The sequence below is a fragment of the Ambystoma mexicanum genome, chromosome 11 (assembly GCF_040938575.1).
Source record: "Ambystoma mexicanum isolate Mex_15411 chromosome 11, UKY_AmexF1_1, whole genome shotgun sequence".
NCBI classification, from domain to species: domain Eukaryota; kingdom Metazoa; phylum Chordata; class Amphibia; order Caudata; family Ambystomatidae; genus Ambystoma; species Ambystoma mexicanum.
Genome location: NC_090934.1, coordinates 449,824,318 through 449,841,769, shown reverse-complemented (window position 1 = coordinate 449,841,769; position 17,452 = coordinate 449,824,318).

Below are 17,452 nucleotides of genomic sequence, written 5' to 3'. Positions count from 1 at the left end.
ATCTGTCGTGCTGCTAGCATGTTAATCCCTGGAGTAGAGCAAATTATACCATCCTCTGTAAAGGAGATTGTCATATTTAACCTATTCATTATGTCCCTCCCCAGTATATTTACTGGTGAGGCACTATAATACAATAGTGGAACTGACAGATCGTAATCTCCGATAGATAAGGGAACGTTATCAGTAAAAGGAACCAATCCTTTAGCCCCAGAAAATCCTTGGGTGTTCATGGCTTCGCCTGACATCTTAAATTTACCTTCCCTTATGCAAGACCGGGTTGCCCCGGTGTCAACAAGGAAAGATAATTTTTTGTCACCTATCGTTACCTCTATGCGTGGCTCCTCCGCACTATTAGGTGTTACTGACAGGATGGGACACACCAAGGCCGTCTGTGGGCTGTCCTATTGGGGGTACAATGATTGGCCATTTCCTGTGTAAGGGTTGTGTCCCAATACCGTCACCCTACCCAATTGTGTTTGTTCATTTTGGGGTTGTTGTGTTATCACTACTTGTTGTTGTGGCAGTGGCTGTTGTTGTGTTAATTGCTGTTGCTGCAGTGGCTGTTGTTGTGTTAATTGCTGTTGCTGCAGTGGCTGTTGTTGTGTTAATTTATGTTGCTGCATGCCCTGCTGTTCTTGCGATGGCCTAGGTTGTGCCTGCTCATTCCATGCTGGTGTCCCTGGCCTGACCCTACACGTGCGTGACATGTGTCCTAGTAGTCCACAACTCCAACACACGGGTGGTTCTCTGTTTTGCCATGGAAAGCTCCCTGTGTTGTCCTGGTATACCTGTTGCCCTGTGGGGTATGAACTTCCAACTCCCCCCACCTGCTGTTGGGTATTATATCCGTATCCTCTCCCTCTCATAAATCCTCCTCTCCCTCTGTTATACCCATAATACCCAGCTCCTTGCATCTGGTACCCTCCTCCCACGTTTTGTGCGTGTAATTGTAGTGGCCGCATTTGCTGTATTATACTTTGTCAAGGTGCTATTAGAGCTGGGTCTTGTGCAGCCACTATTTGCGTGGGGCTTTGGGCCATTGTTGTGGGCGTAGTTATTAGTGCCCCCTCCATTGTAAATTTAGTTAATTTTTTCTGTACTAGTTTGGCCTCTTCCGTTTTCCTGTCCTCTTCCTTTTGTTTCATTTTTCCTTGCCATATCCTGCAGTGATGTACTATTGTCAGCTGTATTTCAGGCCATGGTTTTACTTCCATTCCCACTACTTTCTTTAGTTGTTTCTGTACTCCTTCTGGGAGCCCTTGTACTAGTATATGATAAAATATGGCTGGTGTTTTATCCCATTGTTCTCTCGTTTCCATGCGCCACTTTTCTTGAATATCCTGTATATAATCAACGGGATCTTCATTCTCACGCATCTTACGGGAAGTGATTGCTCCTATATCTGATGTGTCTGGGTACTGTACTCTCAGTGCCTGCCATAGCGCATGTCTGCAGTTTGCAAATGGCGCCCCATCATGCGATGTGTTCGTTATTGTTATCCCATGGAATCCCGCTCTCTTCCAGATGTCGTCCGCTCTATCCCCTAATATTGATATTAACAGGCCTTTCACATCTCCTACTGCTAGTTTCTGCCCTGCGGTATGTTTTTCCATTTCATATATCCACTTACCCGCACCTCCACTTAGTGATGGGAGCCTACATTTTATATTTTCTTTATCCGTATGCTTCCATGGTACATACTGCGGTCTAACCCCTCCTCTCTCCAACAGTGGCATTAAGTTGTGTCTTGTGTCACCCTTTATGTTCCATAATATTGAGTCCTCACACCCCTCCTCCTCCCCTATTTCCCTTACCACATCAAATTCTTCCTTGCTACCCCTCCTCCTACCTACCTCTCCTTCCCTTCCCCTTGTTTCGTCATCCTCTGTGCTTAATATGGGTATGCTTATCTGTCTGTCTTGCCTGCGGCTAGGGAGGTCTCTAAGCCGGCACGCATAGGGAGTCACTTCGTCCATGAATGGCGCAAGCTTTATTTTGCGCAGCGTGCGTGTGGTTGTTGAACATGTAGGGTGCGATGGGGGAGGGCGTGATGGAGATGGCGATGGTGTGGCTTCATGGGTTTGTTTTTCCACTAGTTGTTGCACCCTCTCCTCACTTTGTTCCAGCTCCTCCCTTCTCTTACGGATCCATGGCGAGTCTATATTGGTTCTAGTGAGGTACAGCTTATCTAAGCTTTCCCTTTCATTCTTTCTTCCTACCCTTTCTACTCCTTCTTCCTCCTCACTGCAAAAATCATTCATAGATGGTATCCCCCACTCTGTTCTTTTCCCTTTTACTGTTACTGTTTCTAAGTCTATTCGCTCCATTTCTCCTCTTCCTTTGTTATCAACTGTTCCCCCGGGTGTTGATGTTGTCGCTACTTCTCTACTTCTATATACATCCCCCCATTTTTCACTCTCCTTATTTCTCCCTCCTCTTTCCCCATCACTCCTCTCCTCCATTTCCCTACTATTTTCCTCCCTTTTCCTTTTTAATTCCTCCATCACTTCGTTGCTCATCTGTTCCAATATTCTTTCATCTTCTTTCTTTCTTTCCCATTTCACCCTTTCTCTTTCTATTGCTTTCTCTTCTTCATATTTCTTAGCTGCCTCTGATACTACCCTCCTCCTCCATATTTCCAATTCCCTTTCCTCTTCTTCCTTCTTTTTTTCTCTCAATACTACTCTTGACACCCTTTCTGCTGCTGCTCTTACCCTTCCATCTTCTATCCTTTGCTCCTCATTTCGTTCCCTTAATTTGTCCAATTCGTTTTTACCCTCTTTCCTTTTCCTCACTCTCTCTTTTTCCCCCTTCTCAAGCTGTGTTAGTAATTCATTCTGCTCATCCCTTAGTTTTGCCAATTTTTCCTCCAAAATCTCTTCTCTTTGTATTAGTAGCTCCTCCCCCTTCATCTCACTCTCCCTTCTACTATCCTCGCCTGTTCTCTTTACAGCCTCCCTTTCTTCTCCCGTTAGTGAACCCCGTAATTTTAATAATATCTGTGCAGCTACCCACTCATCATGTCCTATCTCTACAATCTGTTCTTCTCCAATCCTCCCCTCCCCCACTATCTTCCTGTGAGCCACATATGGTGGAGGGCTGTAAGCCGGGTTCGAGTATCCTTCAGCCGCCCTTAACTGTCCTTCCATTTCTCCTAGTTCTCTTAAAGGGTACAACCCTTCTCTCTCAGTTTTCACGCCCGGTGTTATGGGTATCTCGTTGCTCGGTTCCTTTTTTATGTCTTCTAAGGTGTCAATCTTTTTTCTTCCCTCTCCTTCATTCTCCTCATTCTTTTTTCTTTCACACCCCTTTTCCCCATCCGTTCCCTCTTTCATAATCTCCTTTACTTCCGGTGTTTCTCCCACAGAGAACATTCCATTTGGTCCTGGTCGGGATCCCTGGAACATCCTCCATAAGTTAAACACCTCCATATGGCTCGCCAACTTCTTCCCCTTGTATGTATTATGCAGATGGTTTAGCAATGAATGTTGGGCATATGGATCGAAACTACCATTAGGCGGCCATGGTGTTAACATTTTGTTATCCGTCCCCTGGGTCCACTCTATGCTGTACTTAATTAATTTCTCCCTATGGGGTGGCAGTGTTGTGCATATGTGTTGTAGTGGGGTAGTGAGGGTGTTCCCCCACCCTCCTGACCCTGTCCCAAATGACATAGTTGTGCCCTACTTGTTACTCCTCCCTTCGTTATCAGTTTACAATTTACAACCTTATATTGTTTACCTGGCCCCGTAAGTGTGGGGACTTACGACAATCCTTTACAAAGTATGCAATAATAATAAAAAACAAGAAATAATAAAACACAAATATATATATATATGTATAATTTTGTATTGTATATTCCTTCCCCTACGGCCCCCTGCGGCCGAAGCGCACGCAGCCCCCTGTGGCTGCGTACCCCTTACGACGATCTTATACAGTCGTCCTTATTCCTCGTTCTCCTCCCCCTTTTACATTTGCCGTGGCTGGCGTTCTCCGTGCTCAGCCACGCCCCTCTCCCCTTCTCCTCTTCCAATCCACTCGTTTATTGTTTATCTTCTTATCCGCTCCCTCATCATTTTTCTCTTCCCCACCACTTTCAAAACTCAATGTTCCTTGTGCTCGTGATATCCTATAAAATCCCTACTGGTGACGTCACCGATGTCTCTACGCTACTAGTACAGTCTCATTATTAGTTTCAAAATACACTTGCAATTTATCCCCGCTAACCCTACAGCTGTCTTCCTGTCTCTCCTGGAACAAGGTAATCTCATCAATAATATAATTGGACTGCACACGCTGCGTCGCCTCGCGTGTGATACGCCCCTCAACAGGAGGGCTTAACCAGCCAATTATCTTCCGTATTTGGCAACTATGCAACTAGCTACCCCCTACAGGGAAACGTCATCTACCTATCGAGTTTCTTGCTCGAACAATAGGAAACCTCATCTACCTATCGAGTTTCTTGCTCGAACAATAGGGAACCTCATCTACTCATTGATCAATAAATGCCAAATCGTAGGAAACCACACACGCCCACCCCTACACGTTAGTCGCGATTTAGGCCAATCAGTGTCTACGAGCGACCACACGTGATGTTTCGTGCTCTGCCCCCCTCTTTCACGTCACTGCTCTCGCACTCTTTTCACTCCCTTTCATTCCATTGCCAACACTATATTGTCAAACCTTCGCCGCGCACCTGTGCAACACCTCCCTCCTCCCTTATTTAATTCCTCCCCCCTCCCTCACAATTTCGCATTGCTCGTTGTGTGTGCCATGCTCACCAAGTTCTCTCGATGCAGGGCCGCTCGACTGCGTGCACCCCTCCAAGCGGCTCGCCACCTCCCCTCGTCTGGACCACGTCTGGACACTCGCCAACCGCGGGCGGGATACTTCTCAACCGGCTCCCGAGGGCCAATATCCGGATTGCGCTGTCCGGTCTTCTCGCAGCTCCGCGATGGTCCTGTAGTCCTCAGAAGGGGGCAACGGCAGAGGGGGCCGCGCCGCCGGGCCTCCTCGCAACGGGAGTGCCTGGAAAAAGTAAAAATAAAAGTCGATCTTAAACAGATCTCAGCAGTGCCTCCAACTTGTCGGGGGGAAATTCTGCCGGGGTCGGCCGGGCCGTCCGCAGACCTCCAGGCAGGGAGGCCCCAACTCCTCCCGTGTGTATCCCAGATAAGATGAGATAGAGTATGAGACGCACACAAGGAGCAAGGTGACTCTGCTGTTTATTAGACAAAACGGCAGGGATGGGTCAAGGAGCGCACGCGTTCGTCCTGACACACACACAATTGTGGGGCTCGCAGGCCCTTTTTACTGTATTATGACGCGCTACTTGCGTCACTTCAGAAAGTTAACAAAAAACCTATCGCCACTCTTAATTGGATGTTCGAGTGGTAGGGTTAGTATAGCACACATATAGAGAAAGATATTAGTGGATAAGGTGTAGTCAGGTGGTATATCTGGGTTGTCCCTACAATTAGATACATGAAAATTGTTACATGAAGGCTCCTGAGGATTGGCTAAATGTGCTGGCGTCAGTGATAAGAGCCCCAAGTTCTGATTGGTGCACCCGTGAGCTTCCCAGCCTGGGACCACCGTCGTTCCCAGCTCTCGGTGTACCTGTAAGTTGCAACAATGTTTCACTATGGGTACATGCAGACAATGTGAGGACTTATTCATAGCTAGACGGGGTACCGTTCCCGCTGTTGCAGATGTCCATTGAGCCTTTCAAGTGTATCTGCCTGTGTCTCGTAGCGAGGGATCCAGACGCCTCTGTTCTCCAGGGTTTGGCATCTCGTCAGGTTCGGCTTGATCACGTGGGGAGGGACCGTGAAAGAGGCATAATTCTGCACAATTAATATTGTTTTTCTACTGTGCGTCTGGTTTAATTTGTCGGTGTGACTTTAACGTTGGTGCGCGGAGTGCGAGATTGCAACATCGTGCCTTTGATGATTTGCTCTTGGAACGTGGGTTTGCAACATTGCGACCTTGGCTGGTTGCTTCGCCAAGCTCATTCTGTAGGATCAGCAACTGACTCTTGTCTTGTTGATGTCCACGGGAGCTCTTGTTTGAGGCCTACTTTGGCCCGGTGCATAAGTTGTTCGTTTGGTGCACAGGTGCTTTAGGTTATAGGAGCATATAATTCCATAATCGGTATTGTCTTTATTATATTTCTCATCGTTGTACCTGATTTCAAAGAGAAGCGTGAGCAAGCTAATAAAAGTTCATGACGCGTCTTGCGTTTCTGCATTCTGAAAGCCTATATAAAAATAATAAAGATGCACGTCCGTGAATATGCCTGTCGCCTACGTCATAGCACTGAGTATATTCTTCGTGTAGGTTGGTGTGGGAATGTCCAGTGTGTATATTTGTACAGATGTGCTTCCCGTTGTCTAGGTCGTCATGGCATCTCTAACGACGTGTAGATTTTAGTCTAGTTGATCCGTGCCGCAGGTGTCGGCATGGCCAGTGCGGGCTGCTGGGCAAGCAGATGGACACATCCGTATGTTCCTGTACCAGGGTACCTGGTCGTCTGGTAAATGGGCAAACTCTTCTCGTGGCGGGTGTTTGGGTCGTGACCCTCTAGGCCAAGCGCGAGAGGTGAAGGACGGGAGCCTGGTTTTCCATTCTCCCACTTCAGGTTGATAGACAAACAGAGTTGGCTTATATGTTCCTTTCGTTAGTGACAGTCTTGGCGGAGGAGGCGTTGTACAATGAGAGGCCAGGTGGATGCATTTCAAGAAGGATGGTACCAGCAGGAGGTGGTGAGAGGAAGAGGAGAGCTTGGGTTGTATGTATGGTTGTAAGTTGTGATTGTTAGCGAGAGGGTTGGATGGAGTAATGGTTTGAAAAGGAGGAGCTTCCTTGAAATGGGGGTTGTCTTAGAGGCGCTCGTGATGCCAGCACCAAGTAGGTGGGTAATGAGTGAATCAGTTCACAAGTAATCAAGGGAATTGTTGGAGGGTTATGAAGGTGTGTAGATAGCTATGGTGTGACTTGGAAGGACGAGGCAGTCAGGGTATGTGTGACCAGGGGGATTGTAGCATCTCGTATTGGAGGGGGTTCATGTAGTGAAGGATGAGAAGATGGGACTTTTGGGGGAAATTAAATGGCATTTGTGCAGCTGGTGATTGCGAAGTGGCTAAGCTTGACGAGGAGAGATGTGGGAGGGTGGGTGTATGGAATTGTGATGTGTTCAACAGGTGGCAATTATATTAATGAGTGTAACTAGCGCTCAGTTGCTGGAAACATCGGGTGACTTGGCTGAGTCGGCTTTTTTGTGAGACCAGTGGTGGGGTTTGCATGCAGACGGATTGTTAGCTTGTTACAACGAGGCAGTCTGGGGTGTAAAGTGTTTATGATGGCGAACAGTTTAGAGAAAATAGTGGGTATGCTGTGTGGGTGCGAAAGAAACTGCAGTGAATTGTTTTGGTGGTGGATAGATGGGTCTGTACCGTTGAAGGTGTTGCTGTGTATGGAAGGAGATGGATAGTTTGTGTTTTTAGAGTGAGATGTTAGGACGCTTGCAGAGGAGATTGCTAGGTGGGTTATTTCTTTGATAGATTAAAGGTCTCTGTGTGAGAGGGGGTTATGTGCTTGATGTAACGCCCGTGAGTACAACAGTGTTGGGGTCTTTAGGAGGCGAATGCGTTGCCTCTGTATATTGTCGTTTGTGCCTCAAATAATAGTTGTTAGGGTCTGGGTTTATCGGTGTCGAGAAGGAAGGGTTTCAAAGTGAGTTTTTGGTGTCATTGAAAATACGCCAGCGAGTGATTGTATAGTGTGTGAATTTGAGAGGCCATCGAGGATGGGATGGACATGTGTGTGTAGATGTAGCGGAGGGGCTGGATGTTCTTAAGAGGGAATGCTGGTTGAGATGGCCTCGAGTGTGTATTTGAAGCGTTCCAATGGCTGTTGTCTCACTCCCTGCCTCCTCTCCGCTGCTTGCACGCAGACTGCACCCAATACATAATTGATGCGAGATGCCCCTGGTGGCTAAAGTTGTGCCTGTGCAGACCTTGCGTCCCAGAGACATGCAGGCCTGAGGGAAAGTAAACTTGAGGTCCCTGCGCATGCGTGCAGAGAGCTGCACAGACCACAGGCTTTGCCTTGCACTGACCTCGGCAGAAGAGGGCAGAGCATGGCATCAGCGAGGCAGTGCCCTCACAGGAACATGGCTTCAGCAGGAGCACAGCTGCAGAGCCACCAACAAATCAATGAAGCTGCGGTCAGCTTTCATTCCCTGTACCCCTCTCTCTATGTCCTTCCCTGAATTATTTTCTCATCCATATTAGTGTACCCCATTACTGCAACCTCTTGTACGGCTACATGCAAGCTATAAAAAGGTGAGTGCACACCTGCATGCAGATATGTACCCTATGTGTGCGGAGGTTGTGGCATTTTTCCAAACAGAACCAGAAGTACTTGGCGAGGATACAGACCCCACTAACCCAACCCTCAATTTCCTGCGTACTCAACCCACTCACAAAACCATTTCTATCCCAGCAATCCCCACGCACTTTACCACACTGCATCAACAACACAAAGCGAACCTACAGCACACGAGGCCTCGCCCGATCCGATACTTGCACCAGAGCCCAGCACTCGGTGTATACCGAGCTGAAGCTGCCAACAGTACACCACTTCTCCCACTCTTCTACTCCCCTCCTCCTCGACTAACCCTACCCACCCTCATCCTATTTACAGATCCACCAGAGCACCTGGGGACCAATTCCGTTGGCGTGATATATAAGTACCTTTAACATAACAATACATAACATAACATTTCAAATGATATGGACATTTCAATATGTAAAGTACTGTTGTTACATGTTGCTAGAAAAGGTGCAGACAAAGCTCAACCTGTTGGCAAATCTCTAAGTTGAATATTGTTTGAGTTTATAGCCGTCAGCAATCATGTCCTTGTATTGTGTCTTCGCAATACTAATGATCAAAATAGTAAAGCAGTGGTGGGGCATATAGAGGTTGCGCAAGCTGCCATCCTTAAAAATGCACTTTGAGGCTGTACGGTGAACCAAAAAGTTTCAATCCACTTGGGTATGTCATCAAACTGAAAAAAGAGGAATTGTTTCCATAACCTCTTACTCCACTTACCCCACTTTCCCGGTACACGGGCAAATGGCTGCTCTCGGTAGGATTTTCTGACGGGTTGGAAAAAATGGTTCCATGTGTTAATATCCACACAAAAATATCATGATACAAAAATATTGCCGTATTTTTGCGGCGGTATTGAGCCATGGACCCTGCGCAACCCCAGCATTATTTTTAAATGTATGGGGGACACCACTGCAACCCCCGCTCCCACAAATTATCCCCCCAAAAATATTGCCTATGGCAAGACAAACAACCATATATACGGCGATATTTTTGGTGGGGATAATATGTAGTGATACCTAAAAAATGACAGGTCAGGCTTTCACATTTCCTACCCCGTCACTTTTTCCTACCCCTGGGTGTGTTGCCCAATGCCTGCTGTCGGTAGGATTTTCTGACGGGTAGGAAAAAATTACAGGTCAGGCTGTCAGATTTTCCTATCCCGTCACTTTTTCCTACCCCTGGGTGGGTTTCCCAATGCCTGTTCTCGGTAGGATTTTCTGACGGGAAGGAAAAAATGACAGGCCAGGCTGTCAGATTTTCCTACTCTGTCAATTTTTCCTATCGGTAGGATTTTCTGACAGATAGCAAAAAGTGACGTTACACCGGCGGCACTGCAACACAGGACAGTGTTGCCGCCTGCAAGGGGGACCCACCTCCTCTCATCCGCTCCTGACTGGAGCACTTAACTTACTTCACCGCCGGGCCGGGATCTCAGTTGGGGCCCCGGCGGTTCATCATTCTGCTGAGGTGGGTGCCGCAGGGGGCTGCAGGCTGGATCATCCCCTGGCCGCACGGGCACTCTCCTCGCAGAGGGCCACGGTTGGGGAGGATCCACGGCAAAGGGTGCCTCTTCTCTTTGCCTCTCACCTGGGGGTGGGGCAGCACCACTCTCTCCTCCAGTGGGAGGATGTTTCAAAGGCGCAGCTGCGGCTGCACCATTTTGCTCCCTCCTACGGTGGCCGATGCTGCAGGGGGTATTACCGGCTGGCTCCTGCATCTGCAGCATGTCTTCGCAGCAGCAGCCACTCCATTCCTTCTCGCCTGGGGGGCGTACACTTTTTTTCCTTGTGGCGGAGTGCTGCAGGGGCTTGCAGCAGGCTCCTTCCACCTCACCACCGGGTGGCCCGGGCTTACACCAAAACGTAGGCAGTGAAGCGCAGGCCAGTCCCATGGCTTGCGGTGGGGACGGACGCTCCTCTCCTCTCTCCCCCTCCTTTCCCCCCACCAATATCAATGAGGGGCAGCGGGGATGGTGCTTTGTGGGCAGGCCTGGCTCCAGCAGAGGGGACAGGGGGCCAGGCCCCCCCAGGGCCAGCCCCTGGCCCCCCCTAGAAAGCAGGGCCGGACTGGCAACCAAAAGAGGTCCTGGAACATTTGATCAAAGAGGCCCCATATTTCGCTGAAGTGCCATAGCTTTGGTACCAGAACGCATGCAGAAAGGTTCCTTACGGGGGTGTCAAAGAGATCCAGAGCAGGGAAGAGTAAAAGTGGATGGGGGATCCCCCAAATTCCCCACACAGCATGGGCAAAGTCAATCCCTGTGCCTAGAGCAGGCGTCTGGGGGTTGTGGCTGCACAATGGAGAAATGGACACAGTCATACAGTGATGCCAGGAGGTGAGGGCTTGAGGAGGACCCCTACACAGTTAGAATTTGCAATGTTGACACTAATGTTATGTTACAATCCCTCTATTTCTGGCCTTTTAATAAGCACAGAACTCATTTGAAAGCTCTGCTCAAAATAAAATAACAAAAATGAGCCGTCACTCGTGGGTCGAGAATGAAAAGGCTTTCTGGCCAACAGGAGAAACTCCAGAATGTGAAGTTTGCCACTGGCTTCAGTCGACAGCACAGGTGCTCACAGGCAAAAGACCTTTCTTTAAACGCAGTACCAGAAGAGGAACTTCAAGAGGAGGCAGATGAAAGGTGGAGCAGGAAAGATGAAAATAGAAGCATGAATAAAGCTCTCCTTGTCTAGATTTGCGTCTTGCAAAATGTTTTAAGATTATTACCGTACCTCACATTGCTATGGACACAGCAGAGGATTGTGGATGCTTCCAACTATAAAGTCGCTCTAAAACTATGTAAGTGGTTTCAACCGAGCACTCCAACTTAGTCAATGCCTAGCTGTAATGCCCAGCTGGAACCCTTATTTATTTATTTTTATGTCAAAAGTTCTTTTATTTCTGGATGTTGTACCCTCATATAACGCCCCTCTCTTTGAATCCCCCCGGTCTCACTGAACCAAGAAGTAGGTTTGTTTTGCAAATTAAAAGATTTATTTGATGAATTGAACAATATATATATTACACTTTTATGAATATGAATAATATCTAAATATCACACTTAAGAATATTTCTACAATGATCAGCAATGGGTAGTATTACAATAATCAACAATCTCTTTAATCCATTAGGAGTAGGAATAGGAAGAATAATGTAGCAGAGAATAACTTTATGTGGGTTCAATGAATGCAATTGCATGAAATGAATGCAGCACAGAATAAACTTGATATGAATTCAATCAAAGACAATGTAATCACTCTTTCCCCCCGTTACTACTCAATCCCCCCTAATATGCAATATGAAGAGATGGAATGAGGTCACAAAGGTTTCAGGAATAACAATCAACACGTGCAAGTTCCATCCCAATTCCCCCAGCAAGCTTAGAGAACAGGAATGATTTTAAACAGGTCAAATGCTTTTGAATGTAATATGAAGTGATGGGAAAAATGCTAAAATGACTTTAATTTGCTAAATTGATTCAGAACTAATGAGAGTTGTTTTGGATTGGTCCAGGTAGACACTAGCAATGATTGTTGAATGATTATCAGATTGAAAACGAAATTCAGAAGTTGAAAGCAAGAAATAGCTATTTTTATATGGAGTGAAATTGAGCCAAATGCAAATCGCGGCAAACGTTTCAGTGCGAGAAATGCGATTACAGAAAAACTATATGGAATTGGAGTGCAGTTCAAAAGTTACAGAGGTTTTAGTAAAGGTAGATTTTTCGCAGTAAAGAGTCAAGATTTTACAAATGGGAAATTGCGCTTTTGAAGATTTGGAACAAAGATTGGCTTACAATAAGAGGCTATGAAGATGCAAGATACCCGAACGGTCAGCCACCAGAACAGGGCGCCTCTGCTCTGACTTTTGCCCGCCGAAACACTTGTCTTTCTTCAGCAAATATAGTTAGCGTAAAGATGATCTATCACTACAATTATCACAGAATTATATGGATGAGAGAAGGATTCAGGATGGACAAAAGAGATTCTATAATGCAGTCTGGATTTTTTGGAATGGGTTGGATTGGATGACTTAATACTAAGAGATGGATATGGACAGTTCTATGGTAAATACTCACAACTACGGTTTGGAATGGGCCCGTCAAAGATCTGGTCAAAGATTTGGCTAGAATTTGCTCGCCACCGGACAAGTCTCAGGCGCTTGGTTCTGCTCTCAGCAAGGCACTCTGGTCGGCATGGCCTCTTGGACTGGATCTGATGGGTTGGTTCTGGGTACAGCTCTGCTTTACTGATCTGGATCTCGGGGTTCTAGCAAGGGTTCTTAGCCAGAAGCAGCCAAAACAGCACAGCCAGGCTGTTGAATTGGTTAGGCCCCGTGGAAGTTTGGGGTTAAATCAAGTTGCAAGATTTTAAAGACCAGCTGAGAAGGGTTCAGCTTTTTGGGTTGGGCCTTTGCTTCAGGGTTTTGGAGTCTGGATAGTGGAGTCTTGATAGTTCTGGATTCTTCTTGCAGGTTGCATCGCCAGTGGATCAGTTGATGAGTGAATGTGTGTGTGTCTGTCCTCAGCAGTCCCTAATTATGTATTTTTCAAGCGGGTGGGGAGGCTGATAATACTATGCCCAACCATCTAAGAATCTGATAGGTCAGAGAATTCCCTCTCCCCTGATTTGAGAAGGGAATAGTGTGTCATGATGTGTCAGAGTGACACTGTGTTTATGGTCCAGAGAAACACCCTCCCCTTTGTTTTTACCCAGAAAATCTATTTTTCATAGAAAACATATTTCCAATACCCCCAACCTGTTAATAATACATATTTACATTATAGATTAACTAAGGTACGTTTCTGTCAAAGTCTCATCTTCCTACGAGTTTTGGTTCACAAATGACAGTTTTTCGTGCTTTTGGTTCGTTGATCAGTGTCAGTTCTGTAACAATTTTTTTACATACATGCACATCACATTTGGACATAGTCTTATGAAGTTTCATATTTTTAACATTATCACAACTGCTACAAAGTCCACATTTTGATAGTTCTGTCTCTGAATATCGCACAAATTCCAGAGTAGTTTCTACTTGTGAGCAGCCTTTTCATTTTAATAAGCTCTAAATTCAATATTTTTACCAGTCTGGTAAAAGTTTCTATAAGTCTTTGTCTCAAACATATTTTCTGTGCTTTCTGAATAAACAAAACTGCTTGTCTCCGCCCACAAGGTCTTGGCTGGCTAGAGAGCAGTCCCAGGCCTCTCTTCCTGGGACTGGCATCTGGTTTCAGCCTACACCCGAATTAGCATTTTCTTTCAGTTCAAGAAACCCATTGTCTCTTTACCAGAGCAGCAGAGCAAGTCTCCTCCTCTTCTCATTAGCATCCCAATGAGAGATCCTCTCCTTTTGGTGGGAAGGAAAAGGGTGGTGTGTTCTCAGTGGGGGAAAAATTCTTTGAAGTTTAGCTGAATCAGTGTACCTTACAGTAAATTGTGACATTGTTCTTTGTGAAATGTAAAGTTACTAATTAAAAAATAAGCAAACATATCTTCAATTCCAGTCTTTTTCAACATGAAAATTAAATAGTGGCAACCTATATTGCATTTGATGGAAGTCTCTTCTTTCCCCACACTTAGATTTTGAGACACAAGTTTTAACATGACAGGTTTAGAGATCGCCAGCTTCTGACACAGGCGACTAGCGGTATTGCACCCATTTTTAACATATTTTCCAAGCAAGCATCTTTAAATGTGGATTTTCTTCTGATAAATGTACTTCTGCTGACATTGTATTTATGTGGATTCTTGAAGTAGAATGATGTTTAACGCCCACAAGGAGGTTGGATCTTTTGTGTGGTTTGTGAACCATGATTTTTGCAAATTTGACAGCCAAGAAAAACTGATTTTCAAACAGCTCTGTGTTTCTCTTTGCAATGCAGCATTACTTTTTCCAGTAGTTTCCTTTGACTTTGTGGATAGCGAAATGATAGGTTTTGGCAGTGGTCTCCTGTGTTCCCACTGACATAGGCAAAAGTGGATTGGCGCCCTATTCTTCAGATTTTCCTGAGCATTTCTGGGTGATTTTTAGCATGCATAATGCTTTCCGTGGCCATTCTGATGTTCCTGATGCAAGCAGCACAAAGGAATGTTGCAGGGCCTGCACTAGTGGGTTAAAACATACCACAACTAAATAAAACTTGCCTCAGTGATACTGACATGTCTTTTCACCCAGTCCGCCCTTTGGGGTAAAAGAAGCAACTTAAGATGCCATGGCATGCTTGAATCCCCCTCACACAAGCAGCCCAGAATAAGCCTGACCAGGCACTGGTGGTAAAATATAGTGCTATGCACTTAAAGGGCTGTAAACATGATATATTTAGAATAATCATTATAGTGCTTTGAATAGCAGGGATACACTGCAAGCGCTAGCTGCCTGAAGTTAACCTGTATTTGCTTTTATTTGCAAAACAAACTCTAAAGTAAGGTGTGTGCTTTTAGGATTCATTTCATTTATGACTGTAGGTTTTTATGACGTGTAAAGTGAACCAGCAAAGAGAAAAAGGAAATTCGTTTTTATTCCTCTTAAAAGGTATTTCAACAGCATCCCTCAAGGGATGCATTGTACAAAAAGACCTTGCACTTTGTACAGACACAATTTTAGCTGCACTTTGATAGCAAAGTGACATCACTAATCACCAGAAGCACAGAGCTGGTGACTGACATAGCATAGAGATAGTGCTTTAGAGCTCTACGCCGTGGAAGTAAAATGTTGGACATCGATAATGTGGCCTTAGACATTTTGAAAGGGGCCCCTAGGGGACCCTGACGTCTATGGAAACAAGGCGAGTCACCACACACGATAGAGACGCCAGACACGAGGTTGTATTCCCAAAGCTAGGGTTTTATTGCAAAGCAAACGTCTCAGTTGGCCAACTCGGTCTCACGCCCCGCGACGTGTATCTCTAGACCTCGAGGGACGCAAGAGCCATGAATTACGTACATCAGTTACATATATATATACAAAATGCATATCAAACAATCAGCTATGACATGTTTAACACCCCCCCTTTATCGGGTTTCTTTGAACTTGGTGTGATGATGGACATCTCCGACCACTATGACACCTTCAAACATCTATTCTAGTAACAATTTGCAATTTGTGAGTGTGAAGGCATCTTTCGGTTATTGAATAGAACACATCGCTTCTGTTCTTGGAAGCAAACTACATACGGGCGGAGTTGCATTCCGGACCTTGCTATCTATCAGGTGCTATTCGCGTCCTGGGATCCGACATGCTCTAGCGGGCTCAGCAAAGCGGGGCCATAAGAAAAGCATAATTCAAGCCTGTAGCGGTATTATTCTAACATATTCTACCATATAACGAGACTGGCTGGCAGCTGTGAAATGATTAAATGCCCTGCAGCTCTGCTTCAAGGCTACATTCGGGAGGGAGCCAGGCATTCTTCCTGGCGCTACCTACGTTTGTGTTTCAGCAAACTCTTGTTATCCTCACGGCCCTGCGGCCTTGTCCTTTTCACATACAGACAACAATGTTTCACAGACGAGCAGTGTAAGCGGAAAATATACTGCGAAGCAATAGGAACAGAAAGCAATGAGCAATAGTTAGAAAACAAAATGGCGATTCTTGTTACATCAAAATGGACGTTCATTGGCAAACTCGTAAACCTATATTTTGTCATATCGTGCATGAGACGGGTGGCCACGGCCAGCAAAATGCGTTTGCGGTTTCAAAGTAGAGGTATCCGTATTTCTAGACTGACAATTTGGGCAATATTTAGCCACAGACTGATAACTAGACATGGAATGCCAGCTTTTTGCGGGTGACAGATAAGTCACTCAGCAATCATGGACATTCGTTACTTCAGCTTTAAGCTGCTGGGGCGCACTGAGGAGACTGTTGATACACATCACAGGCAGGACTTTTAATGGTCTGTAGCCTCACTAGATCCAGAGTGACAGCCCATCAAACGACATGCAAGTATATAAATTAGGGACTTTCCACATAGAGAGTATATATATCGTACTAGCTTGAATGAAAGAGGACTTGCTGATCAGGTGGGACAAAGAGGAGGATGCTGTCAGAAGATCCTGTCTCAGACTGGCAGGCCTAAGCAACAGGGAATGTCTTGCTTGGTTTAGAAAGCAGGCATTCAATGAGTTATATTGCTGGGGAGCAGCTTGACTTAAATGTGTGCTCTTGCGGTTTATTACATTTCTGAAATTGATTGCTCCATTTAACCTTTTTTTTCATTGTGTTTTTCACAATTTTGAGCCATATGATAATAATTGTAATAATATATGTATTTTTTATATAGTGCTCTATTTATTCCAACGCGCTTTACACAGGACACATTTACATACATTACCCAATCGAAATTGGTACTCATTTATCGACCTCAGAAGGATGAAAGCCTGAGTTGACCCAAGGCCCAGCTCCAGGAAGTGAAGTGGGGCGGGGGGCAGGCTCCCCCAGAGCCAGCTTCTGCCCCCCCTAGAAAGGAGGCCATGTCAGTTGTGTTATACACCACTGGTAACCGAGAGAGTGGGGGCTGTATGCCACTCCAAGCATTCAGCAGCAACCTCAGAGTCATCAGGGGGCACGGCCAGGAATTGTTTTCTTGCCCTAGACAATGATTTATGCCTCACAGCCATAAAAGTAGAAATGACCAGGGAGATGGAGGGCCTTTCACACCTCTAAGTGACACCTATTCAAGCAGGCTGCCTACAACTATTTTCTCAAACCTAAAATCACTATTTTGGTTTCTGTAATTCTAAGTATGATTATATTTTGTGGGAATATAGTGGTTTTTCACATCATGCTTAATAAAATGGTTAACTATATCAAACAATAAATGACAGATTAAGTTGCTTGAACACATATTTCTCCAGAAGATGCGTCAACAGACTGGGGGCCCTTACAAATTACATTCAAAGTGTATATTCTGCTGCATTAACTACTTGAGTATAAGTGAAAAGATAAGGTTGGTCGCAACACAAATTTCATTCTGGAGGGGAGAGTGTAGTAAAATCAAAAAGTAATAGATACAAGGCCTTGAATTAAACATTACCACTACTGTTGCTCTGTGCTA